The 15,950-nt window shown below is 41.1% G+C and overlaps 1 protein-coding gene across 6 annotated transcripts in view; it reads right to left on the minus strand.

Annotated features, from left to right (window-relative positions):
* The window catches only part of LOC136871946 (uncharacterized), a 519,021-nt gene that overhangs the window by 138,282 nt on the left and 364,789 nt on the right, over positions 1–15,950 (minus strand). Inside the window, exons 1-2 of one of the 6 annotated variants that reach the window (XM_067145696.2) lie at positions 14,663–14,773; positions 13,899–14,368 (exon numbers count right to left, since the gene is read on the minus strand). The exons of 4 other annotated variants lie outside the window; for them this stretch is intronic. The gene's annotated coding sequence lies outside the window, so the exon portion shown is untranslated. Of the gene's footprint in view, positions 1–13,898; positions 14,369–14,662; positions 14,790–15,950 lie in introns of those variants that run through there. One more of the 6 variants, XM_067145694.2, reaches the window with a different exon arrangement.

The raw sequence follows: 15,950 nt of genomic DNA on the forward strand, positions 1-15,950 counted from the left end.
CAAAATATTGTCCCAGAAATGCATCAGGTTTATATATGAAATGGGTTCGAAATATTTTACATAGGTAACTTCAATACTGACCGATCAGTTAATACACTTTTAGCATTATATGGATCGGTATCAGTTACAACGCTGTTCTACTTACCCCGCTTGGTGGTAGTTTCCGAAGAATAGATTGCTTATTTTTCGAAATATATGGGCATCCGCTGTCCTTCAGTGCCTTTCATCTGTTATCTTTCCAATTAACAAGATTAACTTTCCATCGTTTACCTTTATTTAGTCTTTTTTGATAACTGTTTGTTAGCGACACAACAACAGAGTCAGCCATATTGCTTGTAGTTACAACGTTGTTCTACTAAACGGTATTTGAAATATTCATCATGGTACAAACTGCTATTTCCTGCAAGAACAAAGTTTCCCATATAGAACGTTATTCCATCTTTAACTCACTTTCAACGAAACTGCTGGTTACAACGTCTTTTGGGAGAATGATTCAGTTGGCCAAGGGAGGTAGGATAAGATAGATGAAAGTGAGAAGCCTGGCACAAGTAAGTGGAAGCAATGCCAGGACACAGCTCAGGGCCCCGTGATCGCCAAACCACGCTCCCAAGTTAAGAGCCCCTGGGGCCCCTTTTAGTCGCCTATTACGACAGGCAGGAATCACCGTGGATGTTATTCTACCGCCCCCGCCCACAGTGGGAAGAGTACCATGGTAAAAGATGTTATCTGTGCTGAGGGATTATGGGATCAAGTGTAGATTATTAAAATCAATGCAAGACATTTATGTTGAAAATTTAATGGGCTGCAGTGAGAATTGATGGTAAAATGAGTTCTTGGTTTAAGCTACTTACAGGGGTTAGACATGGCTGTAACTTTCACCTTTGCTGTTTATAGATTACATAGATCGTCTACCGAAAAGTGTAAATTGGAAGGGAGGGATTCAGTTAGGTGGAAATGTAGTAAGCAGTTTGGCCTATGCTGACGACTTGGTCTTAATGACAGATTGGGCTGGAAGCTTGCAGTGTAATATCTTTGAACTTGAAAATAGCTGCAATGAGTATGATACGAAAATTACCCTTTCCAGGTCTTAACTAATGTAAGTAGGTAAGAAACCTAAGAGAACTGAATGTCACGTTGGGAATACAAAACTGGAACAAGTAGATCATTTCAGATATTTAGGACGTGTATTCTCCCAGGATAGTACTGTAAGTGAGATCTAATCTAGATGCAACAAAGGTAATGCAGTGAGCTGGCAGTAGCGATCAACAGTATTCTGTAAGAAAAACGTCATCTTCCAGACGAAACTATATTTATGCGGTCTGACTTCAGACCAGCTTTGCTGTACGGGATTGAAAACTGGGATGACTCAAGAAATCGTATTCATAAGTTACATGTAACAGACATGAAAGTAATGAGAAGGATCACTAATACAAACAAGTGGGAACAATGGCAGGAGGTTACTCTGAATGATGAAATAAAGGCTACGTTAGGAATGAGCTCCATTGTTGAAGCGATACGCATAAACCATCTACGGTAGAGGGTCATGCGGTGAGAATGGAGGAGGACAAGTTACCTAGGAGAGTTATGGAAGGTAAGAAAAGTAGAGGGAGACCACACGACGATGGTTATAGTCAGTTTCTGATGACTTAAAGACAAGAAGTACGGAACTACGAAGCTACAGAGATAGTTAAGAAGAGAAGATTGTGGAGGCGTGTAGTAAATTCACACAGGCTTGCAGACTGAACTCTCAAAGCTTTTAAATGTATGTATGTACCGGGGGAGTTGGCCGTGCAGTTAGGGGCGCGCAGGTGCGATCTTGCTTCAGGGAGATAGTGAGTTCGAACCCCACTGTCATCAGCCCTAAAGATGGTTTTCCGTGGTTTCCCATGTTCACATCAAGCAAATGCTGGGGCTGTATCTTAATTAAGACCAAGATAGCTTCATTCCCACTCGTAGACCTTTCCTATCCCACGTGTCGGTGTGACGTAAAGCCAATTGTAAAAAAAAATACATGTATGTATGTATTTATGTATTGAACCGTATCAAGCAGCGACCGCAGGACTGAATTTTTCATGCATTATGTGTATTAAAGATACTTCCCAAGGTGCGAACTGTTAGGCTTCAGCGGGGACAGCCTCGTTTTTTCTCTGCGTAGCAGACAAAGTCAGCGAGAGCTAATAGGGAAAGGCAGCGTGAACGAGAAAGAGAAGGTACAGGAGAGATGCGCTACAATTTCTAACCGGTGAAATACTCTAATCACCCGTTGAACAGAAAATTTGAGCAGATACGGGGCTGACAGTATCACGGAGAAATGTGATATATCGATTATTTTGCTGATTTATGCGAATATTATTTGATTGAAAGTTAAGAAGTAAATTATAGTGTACTATCGAACCATAAAATGCAGTAATCAAAGGTGTGAGAGCAATGTGCGAGCCATTTGAAAGACCGTGGGAAATAGCTATCTCGCTGCAGAATGGAAAATATTTGTATCTCTGGGGTTCCTCCGAGGCTGGTGGAGTGGGTGAGTCTTTATAAGCCCTGCGAGCCAAGCATACTTTGTCTGGCACATTCCATCGATTGCAAGGCGAACGCCTAACCTCATCCGCTACGCTGCACTGCTAGAAACGTGCTGGTAGTACGACGAGAGCAGAGAACATACGCCATCCGGTTCGGTGTTTAAGACATTAATTACCTCTCTGTTGCCTAGTTTTATGCACTGATTCCCCTCTTTGTTATACCTGGTCATGAGGGATGACACATTAACATAGTTACATGATAAAAGGACGTTGCTGCATGATTTCAAGGCGTCATGTTTGGCGAACGGATGATATAACATTTCGCTAGGGTTCAGAATCGTGTGCAAACTGTGCTCACTGAACATTAGTACCATACAGTACGTCTGCAAGGGAATAGCACCCCTATAACCATTTGCACGTTAGTTGGGCTGCAGCAAACGATATTGGAAGGGACTGCTAAATTACACTGTATATAGGTGAATGCCGGCCATTGGCGAAAGAACGAATCCAGTATCGACGCACTCGCCATGATTAGAGTTAATCGAATTAATTGCCGATAATCGGTTAAGGGAGTAAAGAAAAATATGCAGGACGATATACTGTTTACGACATGTTAAATGTGTGTTTTTCCTTGTGAGGTGCGTTTGGTTGAGGGGAGTCTCCAGCTGTGTTGAATGGTTTAAAGGGCCAACGGGAAGACTTTAGCGTGACATTGTCCTGCAAGTCGTCAGAAGGGAATCTGGGTTACTGAACCATACAGGTGCTTGTATAATTGAAAGATATGTCATAACTATAAGATTCATTGCTTGAACCGAAGACAAAGCCCAGTTAACCAGCCGCGAGATCGAGAGTGCAAGGGTTCGTGACCTGTGCATCTTTTCTCAAGATGATGCTATTTCCCATATGTGTATTTTTATTTCAGGTGTTGGTATGTATTTGATGTTGAGTTCGGTAATTTCCATGTCACTTATGTTTTGCTTTTGTGTTGTATTTGTATGGGAGCGACCATAACATTTAGAATCTGTGTCTTTTGGGGGGTTATAGGGACGGCCCCATAGCCAGAGTGTATTTATTTGTGTATGTAATTTGTCATGCCATATAAGCCGAGAGCATTTCTTTTGGTTGCGAAAAAAATATTCCTTTTTCTTCTCCCTCTCAAATTTCCCATACACCCTGTTCTCCCGACCGAAGTTGATAAGACTTATTTGTCATCCGCGTTCGTATGGCAACGTATCTCAGTTTCCAAGAAACAGGAATTAATATGTTAATGACCGAGTTGGTGTGATCCCTTGCTATTTCGACATGATTTGTACAGTATTTACAATTATTTTATTAATTGGGTTTGATTTGTCTTAGAATAAACCCTTACTTCGGAGCTTCCGCGTTACATTAAAAGCGGCACATCGATTTTTCGCCGCAGATCTCAAACCACAATTTTGAATTATGTTTCACGTGAAAACAAGTACTACCATCATTGCCGGCTAACTCATTACGGTGACGATTGAACAATATTTCCACGCTAGCGATGCATACCGTTGATGGACTTCAAGTTCAGTTTGTGAATATCTTCATTATTATAGCTCATGTCGTAAAATTCTTTCAGAAGTAACATATTGAAAATTGACATTTCTAAATTAATATTTACGGAAATACTTGTAAGATTGTGAGAAATGGAATAATTAGCCTATGAATATTTCAGTCACTATTCCTCGTACAGAAAAATGCATGAAATATTAAAGTTCGGAAATTATATTTTATTCATAATGTACCCGACAGGGACATGAACCAAGGACTAGGGATCAAGTGGATGCGCATTTCTTTGTCTAGGAGCGAGTTCGCGGAATCTCGAAGCGTGGAACACCAAGCGATAGGCTAGGAAGTATTTCCTCCAATCAGAGCTAGAGAATCCCTGGACGGAAAGAAGGGAGAATTTATCCCCACCACAAGTCGTTGGTGAGTGGGAGATGGAAACATTTTAGGATCGCAATCTAGGAACCATCTTTAAAACAGCTTGGCCAACTTCGTTTTCTGTATTAAAGGAATTACCGATTTTAATAATACTGCACTGTACAACGACTCAAAACAGCTGTTCGTGATTTGTGAATTTATTTAGAGTGCGTGACGTCTTTTATTGTGATAATCTTCTGTTAAAAGAAGGAATATATGATTACACAACACTGGAAAGTTACAGAGGCCATAAGTTAAATATCTTGGCACCCACTTGACAAGGGGAATCCCGTGAGAGCGCTAAAAATTGAGTAGAGCTTTTTATTCATTACTGTGAATTCTGCGGTCAGATTTCGTCCGGGCGAATCTTAACCATATTATAAAATCACTAGTTACTTGATTATCGCACTATTGCGCCTCTAATACACCGAGAATAGGGTGTATGGGAAATTTGAGAGAGGGAAACTTCACAGATGGTATGAGGTGTGGGAAGCGTCACCCCTGGGCAGTCTCCATTTTTTTTTCGTGAGAAACAGATGTGTGACCATCTCGAGTAACAGTTTCTTTTGTATGTGAACTTTTATTTTAAAGGATAGTGGCAATGTCTTAAACAATTGGTGTATGAGAAGTTATATCGGTGATATACGTGGATGCACATTCGGGTTATTTGGTCGTAATTCAGGGCAAGAACTTGAACTGAGATTATTATCATCATCATTCCGGTCAACACTTAAAACAAAGAAAGGACTATTAGAACCCTAATAATAACAAATACCGTGAGCGGAGACACAGACGTTACTACTAAACTAATGTGGGCGTTTAAGTAATAACCCCTTATTAGTATTTCTGATCCCGTGACCTGGGATCAAAAATCGGGCCGTAAAGTGCGCATTTGTAGCATACGTACGTAACGGCCCTAACTGTGTGTGTTGTGCATTGTAGACCATTTTGGAGTTTCACCCTAGGAGTTCCAGTACGGACCTGGTCATTAATGCAGTCTACATGGAAGCTATGAAGCAGTAAATCGTCCAATGGATGTCCCGTAATTATCCGAGGTGTCCGGAGGATGAGGCTGAGCAAATTTATTTTACTAGCATGACTCGTATTAGAACGGAATATCCGTTTAAATTTCATTAGTCTGTAAATAATAATTGATAGGGTTTCTATCCTTTAATATGTAAATATGCTGATTAAGGGCACAATGCTCAATTAATAACAAGTCTGAGTGAATTAGATTTTGTAAATATGGTAAATTTGATTTTTTTATTTATTTATTCTTCATTTTTCAATTGGGTATTTTTCTCGGGTTTGTTCTTACATAGTTTGACTTTATGTAGAATGGTTAGTGCTAGTAGTGTTATTTGGAATGGTTTTCTTATGTTTTCTTATGTTGATTGGTACTCAACCAGTTGTATCATATGCATGCGAGTAATATTCTGATGTAGTCTAGTCGTCGGATGGAAGGAGTGCCGGAGAGAACCGTCGTGAGATTCGAACCATGTCCTCCCATGGAGCTAGGCGAGAGGCGGAGATTTTAAAGTCGTTCATGAATTAGATAAATAGATGTGTGTTTGTTGAGAAGGTAGTAGTGTCATCCTAAGAGTTTAGTAGAATCTTTGATGGAAGTATTTTTAATTGCCAATTATCTGGTAGTGAAATTTTGTGTCAGTGCACAGGGAGAAATGTAACATAGCGATACAGCAGAGATTTGAAGCCGGGACTCTGAGTTGGGAAGATTGAACACCCGCTATGAAATGGAATGCGAGATGGAATGTCTCAGTGAACCAATTTAACGGGCTGAGTTTGTAAGCAACGATAATATGAAAGCCGTGTAGGCAGATTAAAAATATATTTGTGAATGAAGTATATGAGCCCCAGTTGGTAATGGAGAGATTTGAATATGTGTGTCGTCTGCCAGACTTCAGGAGCCCTACATTTGTGTGCCAGGGACACGCCCACAAGAGGGACCCCTGCAGAAGGGAGAGTGAGCAATGATTTTTTGTGAGGCGAAACATAGCCAGGGTTGTTAAGATTTGGGTCCCGTTTCCTCCAGACATGCGATTTATGTGTTTGTGTGATTCGTTAAGAAGGTTAGCCTTGATCAGAGAGAGACTCAATGAGTTAGTGTAATGAAGCCATTTTTGACTGAATATGATAGTTGGGGTTTTCAGTGCCCATCTGTGGAGTCCAGTGATCACTTTTTCGAACCTCGCACCGTGGAGATCCGTGTTCATTTGTATCTATAGTATTATGTTACGTTTAATTGTGGTGAGTGTATTTTATGTTGATTTGTCAACACAGGTTTCAATCCTGGGGTTAATTATATGCATGCTGGGTTCGATTCCGAGCCAGAGCATATCATGTTGAAATACTCTGTGTGTTTAGTACGTGTTACTTTAAATGGGTTTATTATTTTGTTTATCAGGTTAGATCTAGATTAGGCTTCACTCAGACTTGTAAGTTATGTAAATATACTCCAGTATTAATTGGGGGGGGGGGGGTAATTTGAGTGGATTTTATTTGCTTGTTATTCCGTATGTGCGATATCATGATAAAGGTTTTCTCCTGTGTGTACTTCGTCTCGTTCTCAAAGCAAATTGAAACAATCTTCAACATGTTAGCTGCAAAAATTGTCATTATTCATGTATATTCAACATGGTTATTTTGCATCAGATCTCACAATCGTCAGGAGGATAACAAACTCTTTGTTTTTAATATTTATAAATGTTTTTCTCATTCGATGTTACCGGGTGAGTTGACCGTGCGGTTAGGAGCGCGCAGCTGTGAACTTGCATCCGGGAGATAGCGGGTTCGAATCCCACTGTCGGCAGCCCTGAAAATGGTTTTCCGTGGTTTCCCATTTTCACATCAGGCAAATTCTGGGGCTGTACTTAATTAAGGCCACGACCTCTTCCTTCCCATTCCTAGACCTTTCCTATCCCATCGTCGCCATAAGACCTATCTGTGTCGGTGCAACATAAAGCAAAATAGCAAAAAAATAGCATTCCATGTTAGTTTTATGACACCCGTATTATCCTACCCTTCATGCCACTCATTCTTATATATTTATTATGCCCACTTAATTTTATAACCCAGTTAACGACCCTGTAGATTCATCGCCAGAGACCCAATGGGTAGGGGGCGGGTGCAATAATATTTCGAAATTCGTACGTTTACGTTTTTCAAAAATAATGTAGAAAGTGGAACTTTTTTTTTTTTTTTGCTATTTGCTTTACGTCGCACCGACACAGATATGTCTTACGGCGACGATGGGATAGGAAAGGGCTAGGAATTGGAAGGAAGCGGCCGTGGCCTTAATTAAGGTACAGCCCCGGCATTTGCCTGGTGTGAAAATGGGAAACCACGGAAAACCATCTTCAGGGCTGCCGACAGTGGGGCTCGAACCCACTATCTCCCGATTACTGGATACTGGCCGCACTTAAGCGACTGCAGCTATCGAGCTCGGTAAAGTGGAACTTATACGACACTGTATTTACTTACCAGACTCATCTTCCACCAACATAAAAAATATACCATCCAAAACACTTTTCAATGCACGTAAAACAGTTACACTGCGTCGAGTGGGCGAGTCAATACATCCAACAACTGATTCTTGAATTATGTTGATTTTTCATGTACGACAAATGAACGGTGAGTCTTGGATTCGGCATAATGCGCTCGTCATATTATTGTAATTAAAATTAAAGAATTCTTCGCAGAATGAAATAAAGTGTTTCACATTGTCGTTTCGAAATTCTGGCTTCATCGCAACTCACACCTAAAAACTAACTTTCGATCCTCTTAACGTAAATAACTAGCATTTGTTTTGTTCAGTTTCTCGAGACAGCTAATATCAACGGAGTATTTTATAATTCTTGCTCTGGTTACCTTTATTTTATTTCAAAATGTTCGTTTACAGGTTCATGACCAAGAGAACCGAATACAAGAAAACTTGATTATGAGGAAGTTAATAGTCTGAAAGACGTACATTACTATGTTACTAAGACGTGAAGGAACAGTGCATTTTTAAGGTCCATAACTATGGTTTCTAAATACGAGGGTTGTAAATAATGTAATGTCAATATTGACAGAACGCAATAGTTAATTAAAACTATCAAGTACAATTGTATTACGTTCCTTCAATGTAGTCGCCCGCAAAGTATTTTGCCAAATGTCGGGAAGCTGCTGGGGAACGTTGGCAAGGCGTTCTCTGTTATTGGAAGTAACGGAGCGCCCTACTACGCGGAGTACAGATGCCACCTCAGGAAGTCGGCGGCCTCGGAGCGATTCCTTCAACTTCGGAAACAGGTCGAAGTCACAAGAACTCATGTCTGGTGAGTACCTCCCAATGCCACCTTTGCAATAAGAGCTTGACTCCCTGACCCATCGTGCAACTGTCCTGTAGGATAATACATTCTCGCCACAGGCTTCACGTAATACTCGATAACATTCTGATGCATTTTTAACACGGGCAATCTCGATTTTAATCCACGAACGCTGATCAGCGTTTGAAAACATTCTTCAGAGCGGTGAAATCGACACTCTTCACTTCAACGCCACACAGCAACAACACTCCATGCCCGTCATATGCACACTGCACACCGACAACAGCGCTACCTGACAGCTCCCATGTCCTATTTGTGTATGTCTGATCTCCTGAGAGTGTCTGGTATAACCTCTTAGTGCAAATGAAACAACGGACATCATAAAGTTTTTGGTGAGGCCGAACCTTTCGGTGAAATCAGCAAAGAATTTGGGATAGTCCTTCTCGCTCCTATCATTAAACCTGTAAACGCATGTCCTCATAACGAGGTGATGGAGCTCGTTTTAGACACCCCTCTGACCCCCCCCCCCAAAAAAATATACCACTTTTAACCATACATCTCACCTGCCGGTTTTACATTTCTGGCAGTACCGGGAATTGAACTTGGGTATACGAGGATGACAGCTAACAGCGGCAACCGTTACGCTACAGACGTGGACATTAAACCAAAGACAGTCATGGATTCGACATATTTTTCTCGGAAATATTTAATACCAAATTCGTAGATAAGTCTCTTTTCTGAGTCAACTTCTTCAGGTTGACTCTAGCAGGTCTCATATCTGATGGTGGGGTCTGTAATATATCCATGTGGCTGAAGGCGATGCTGTCAGCCATCGGCAGAGAGGCCATGTACCTTTTCATACACTTTAAACCCTTTCTCCCTCAATGCGTTAGAGGTGGATGATCTAGCTGTATGATGACGAGAGTTCTGTAGAAGTTCACCATGTGGACAGGCTCCCTGAACTACGCCACTGTATTCTTCTTCTTCTCCACTTTAATCCAGAGGTTGATGTGTTTGCAGATTTCTTCTTTCTAATGCCAGTCTCCTCACTTCACTGTATTGTCTTCCTGCCTTGATCTCCGCCTCGCATCACATTCTTCCATGTTAATGATGAAAATATTTCTTAGCAAACAAAGGAGGGGTCCCCACACAACGAATAACGTAAATTTAAGCAACTTCCTCGATTGTGCCGAAAGGAGGGCCTAAGGCCCCGGAAAGGTTTCAAATTGCGAGTCTCGGATAGAACTATCAAACTTTAAAAAAATGAAATTTCGAAAATCACTTCCGGCCTATATCTGAGGTTAAGCAACATTGGGCGTGGTCAAGATTTGGATGGGTTGCCACGCGCTGTTGGTGGGGGGTAAGGGAATGGAGGAGCGAAAAGGAATTGGCCACCCTACCGTACGTATAAACTCCGGCTTAGGCACACCTCTGCGGAGGTTCGGACCTGCGTTCGGGCTGAATACACCTTTACCTTGCCTTACTTTCGACCTAAATGCATTTCCGGACAAACAACCTAAAACCGCTTGTTTCTTTACGCGTTTTCTTTTTTATTCAAATCCTAGCCAAATTTAACTTACATAATTCTTTCTGTAATGTGTTGCTTGGTGCAATGCCCTCAGGCGGTTGATTTTTTGAGAAAATGTCCACACCGAATTTAGTTATAAGGGCTTAAGTGAAACTCTGAAACTCTGCATTGACTTGCATTAGCCCTCGTAGTGATAGAGAGAAAGCAAACTGTTAATCTAATCGACCGGATAACGATGATTAAGAAAAGTATTGTAATTTTAGGAATAAATAAAGAGTATAATCTATTACGTCCGCCTCTGTGGTGTAGTGGTTAGCGTGATTAGCTGCCACCCCCGGAGGCCCGGGTTCGATTCCCGGCTCTGCCACGAAATTTGAAAAGTGGTACGAGGGCTGGAACGGGGTCCACTCAGCCTCGGGAGGTCAACTGAGTAGAGGTGGATTCGATTCCCACCTCAGCCATCCTGGAAGTGGTTTTCCGTGGTTTCCCACTTCTCCTCCAGGCGAATGCCGGGATGGTACCTAACTTAAGGCCACGGCCGCTTCCTTCCCTCTTCCTTGCCTATCCCTTCCAATCTTCCCATCCCTCCACAAGGCCCCTGTTCAGCATAGCAGGTGAGGCCGCCTGGGCGAGGTACTGGTCATACTCCCCAGTTGTATCCCCGACCAAGAGTCTGAAGCTCCAGGACACTGCCCTTGAGGCGGTAGAGGTGGGATCCCTCGCTAAGTCCGAGGGAAAAACCGAACCTGGAGGGTAAACAGATGATGATGATGATGATGATGATAATCTATTACACAATTATATTTTCCTAAAATTCGTAGCTCATATCCCTAGGATGTTTTCAACATTGAGTTGCTTGCCTGAAAGGCTAGAACTGTGGACTTTCTTCCTCCAGTAAGGTCGTGACCCATCTTGATCACTGCTGTAGTTGACCAACCATACCATTCCTCCTTTTCGGACACATAATAAAGTGTTCCATAGCGAAGTACACAACCAGTCTATCCCTGAACTCCAATACCGATTATGGAAAAAACAATTCAGCCGTCTTCCCATGATGTCGTAAAACAAACACACAGACAAAAAATGTACTGATCCCACGTACGTCCGACTTTTGAACACCTAATCATAGAAAAAAATAGGAAATAATAATAATAATAATAATAATAATAATAATAATAATAATAATAATAATAATAATAATAATAATAATAATAATAATAATAATAATAATAATAATAATCCTACAAATACGCAAAACCAGACAAACTGTCATTACTTTTGTAGATTTCAAGAAAGCATATGACTCTATAGACCGTCAAACACTTTTCAATACTCTAGAAGAATTTCAAGTTGATAAAAAAAACCCGGCATTAATCAGACAACATTAACTGGCACTAATTCAAAAGTTAAATTCCTACGAGATATATCTCAGCTTTTTACTATTAACACCGGGGTCCGTCAAGGAGACGAATTATCTCCGTTTCTGTTCTGTTCTGTTATTTGCTTTACGTTCCACTAACTACTTTTACGATTTTCAGAGACGCCGATGTGCCAGAATTTTGTCCCGCAGGAGTTCTTTTACGTGCCACTAAATCTACCGACACGATGCTGACGTATTTGAGCACCTTCAAATACCACCGGACTGAGCTAGGATCGGACCTGCCATGTTGGGGTCAGAAGGCCAGTGCCTCAACCGTCTGAGCCACTCAGCCCGGCACTTGGGAAAGTTATCAGGACCTGGGAAAAGAATAACACTTGGCAGACTACTCAAAGATAGAATTCACTTGCACTGTCTGGCCTCTGTGGATGACATAGCAATCCTTTCCAATAACAGGCAAGAAGCAATTCATTCCATTGAAAAATTACAAGAAATTGCCATCAAAACGGGACTTCAAATCTCGTATGAGAAAACTCAATACATGGAAGGAGCTTCACGATATGTAGATGGACAACCTATGATAACTAAATTCGGAAAATATTTCAGGTGAACCATTTCAGATATTTAGGAGAAATTATTCAGCCCTCTGGTTTAAACCGTGAAACAAATAAATAAAGAATTTCCAAGTTACAGAAAGCTTACAGGATCACTTGGAACAGGTACAACAAAAAATCAATATCTCGGAAAGCAAAACTTAGACACTATAATACATTAATCAAACCTGAAGCGTTATATGCTTCAGAAAATTTAATCATTGGTGGCGGGTCTGTAATCAAAGACACAGAAAAACAGGAAAGGAAAATTTTAAGAAAAATGTTTGGGCCAGTTTGTATAGAGAGAATATGGAGGAAGAAAACATCCCAGGAAATATATTGTCATTCTGAAGAAATATCTCACACTTTTCGGAAAAGATGACTGAAATTTTATATACACATTATCAGAATGAATAGTAACAGACTAACTAAAAGAATTCTCAACCTGGCCCTTTCATCTAAAATGAAGAAGAGCCCGGCTTCGTGAAATTGAAACAAATCTCCAGGAAATCATCATCTCGGAAGATATTATACAGGCCAGATATAAATTCAGAACCAAAATCGACAATCACCAGTTTGAAGACAAACTTGGACAGAAGAAGGAAGGAAGAAGCTCAGCGAGAGGATGAAGAGATTTTGGGAGGAGAAGAAGACCAACACATCAGCTAAACTGGTTCAATCGAGCTCCTAAGTAGGGCATAACTATGTAAATAATAATAAAAATACCTGGCGAGTTAGCCGTGCGGTTAGCGTAGCGCAGCTGTGAGTTCGCATCGTCGCCATAAGACCTATCTGTGTCGGTGTGATGTAAAGCAATTAGAAAATAATAATAATAATAATAATAATAATAATAATAATAATAATAATAATAATAATAATAATAATAATCGATATTGACCCGTTGGTAACTACAAGGACTACATACAAGCAGAAAATCAATACACATAACTTCATACTCAAGAACCGAACAGAAAGGAATCTGAAACTCAAGAACGCATGGACGCAAGAAAGAAGACAAGCCCAAAGTGAAAAGATGAGGAAGTTTTGGGAAGATAAGAAGGATAAGAAGAACAAGAAAATCAGTGCTAAGTAATGGTTTTACGTGCACCTTAGAGGGCGAAACGAAATACATATAGGCCTATTCATAACTTACTTCCCCATAACTACATTTCCGGTTTTCGCAGAAGGCGACGTGCCGGAACTTTGTCCCGCAGGAGTTCTCTTACGTGTCAGTAAATCTTCCGACACAAGGCTGACTCATTTGAGCCCTTCAAATTCTACCGGACCAAGCCAGAATCGAACCTGTCAAGTTCGGCTCAAAAGGCAACCGCTCTGCCGTCCGAGCTACACAGTTGGACATAAGAAAGGAAATATGAGGAAAAAGTTCGAAGGATATAGACTAAGGATGATGAACCTATTACACGCAAGTGGCACGCCGCACAACACACTAAAATATTTCAACGTTACATGTAATAAATAGGTCGAAAATCTCGCAACATAGCATATTTCAACATTACGCTTTAATAAAGTCACAATTAATTCTTTGGCCATATGTTTTTAGAAATGTTATTAAGTTAAAACAGAAACATATTTATTACTAAAATTTACCTGTTAAAAGAATCTAATGTCCGCCTCGGTGGTGTAGTGGTTAGTGTGATTAGCTTCCACCCCCGGAGGCCCAGGTTCGATTCCCGGCTCTGCTACAAAATTTGAAAAGTGGTACGAGGGCTGGAACGGGGTCCACTCAGCGTCGGGAGGTCAACTGAGTAGAGGTGGGTTCGATTCCCACCTCAGCCATCCTGGAAGTGGTTTTCCGTGGTTTCCCACTTCTCCTCCAGGTAAATGCCGGGATGGTACCTAACTTAAGGCGAAGGCCGCTTCTTCCCTCTTCCTTGCCTATCCTTTAATCTTCACATCCACCCGCAAGGCCCCTGTTCATCATAGCAGGCGAGGCTGCCTGGGCGAGGTACTGGTCTTCTCCCCACTTGTATCACCCACCCAATGTCTCACGCTCCGCGACACTGCCCTTGAGGCGGTAGAGGTGGGATCCCTCGCTGCGTCCGAGGGAAAAACCAAACCTGGAGGGTAAGCAGATTAAGAAAGAATGAAGGAAAGAAAGAAAAGAATGTAAGTTTTAGTGATGTTTGCAAAACAAAACCATGACACATTTAGTCGAATGAATTTACGTAATGCAATCTAATACTTAAACGAAGTCAAATGAGGGCGTTTCATGATGATGTGAAGACAATAGACAAAAAAATGTAATAAACAAGACCTTAACCGACACGCTAGTCTAGGTTTTGCTTTCCTGGTATAGACAATATAACAAATGTATTTGTATGGATTATTAGGAATTAGATATTTAAACTCACCGAATTTCTTGCACAGATTTGAAAACAATACGCTTCCAACAATGTAGCGTAGCGAGTGCCCGCCGTTCACTCTATGACTCTATTATAGCTTGGAGAGAATGCTACGTAGCCTACACTGCACTTGAAGTGCTCCCCCACTACGCTACAACTGCACAGCACTAAACTTTATCTACAATGCTATGAAAGCTATCCTCACGAGTTTGGTATTTTCCTTGACACCTGTAATTATCAGATTACTTAAGGACCAGCCAATGAAACATCCGCTTTATAAGTTTTCGGCTAAAAAGTCTGGCATACCAGAGGTTCTCAAACTAGGAGTGTAGTTTGGTGACCACAGGTCCTCTAGCTGAGTCTGAAACAACTTTAAACTTACTTGTCCTAGGCTCCATACTTTCATATTAACTGTATAAGTTGCCTTGATCTATTACGATCCGATTCCTTGGCTGAATGATCAGCGTAGTGGCCTAGGATTCCATTCCCGACCGCGCCGAAGATTTTATCCCCACTTCGTTTTCTACCTCGAGCGCTCGGTATTTTTGATCGTCTGAATACACCTTTTCAGTTATATACAACACATCACACTATCAATCACCACAGATAGTGAATAAAGTCTTCCACAAAGGATTGGTCAAGCCGTAAAAATTGGGTTCAATCCACACTAGCACCGAACCCTCAGATAATTGAGAAAAGGGCCAGAAAAGAAGGACTTATGTTCTTTCCCGACCCCGATGGTACAGTATTACGTTTGCGAGGCTAGAGTCTTTCTCTGGTGCTTTGTCGTCCTTCCTTTTACATCACCGATACCGACATCCCTAGAAAGGTGGGAGCTCACCCGTTTTTTTCTCTGGTTAGTGTTAAGAGATCTCCTCTGTGCATCAGTGGTGGAGTGTCGACCTCCGCGGGTTCATACTCGGCAATGGGTGTCGGTTTTTCAAGGATACAAGAAAAGTCAATTCAACACTCCATGTCGTACGATGCTGGCAAGTAAAAGGTCTCTAGCGACACATTTGGTGTTCACTTGGCAAAATTAATGTTAACTTAGCTATAGGTAGCCCAGCACAGATTCGGTTTCTCTCCCACCTTGTACAGTAAATTGGAACGTCGAGATTGACACACAGATCAAATCTAAATTTCTGACAAACGGTAACTGAGGCCATATCATTATTATTATTATTATTATTATTATTATTATTATTATTATTATTATTATTATTATTATTATTATTATTATTATTATTATTTCCCTTTATATGAATGAACACGAAGGCCATTGGCGCTTCCTGCTCAG

This window comes from Anabrus simplex, chromosome 4 (genome assembly GCF_040414725.1).
Source record: "Anabrus simplex isolate iqAnaSimp1 chromosome 4, ASM4041472v1, whole genome shotgun sequence".
NCBI classification, from domain to species: domain Eukaryota; kingdom Metazoa; phylum Arthropoda; class Insecta; order Orthoptera; family Tettigoniidae; genus Anabrus; species Anabrus simplex.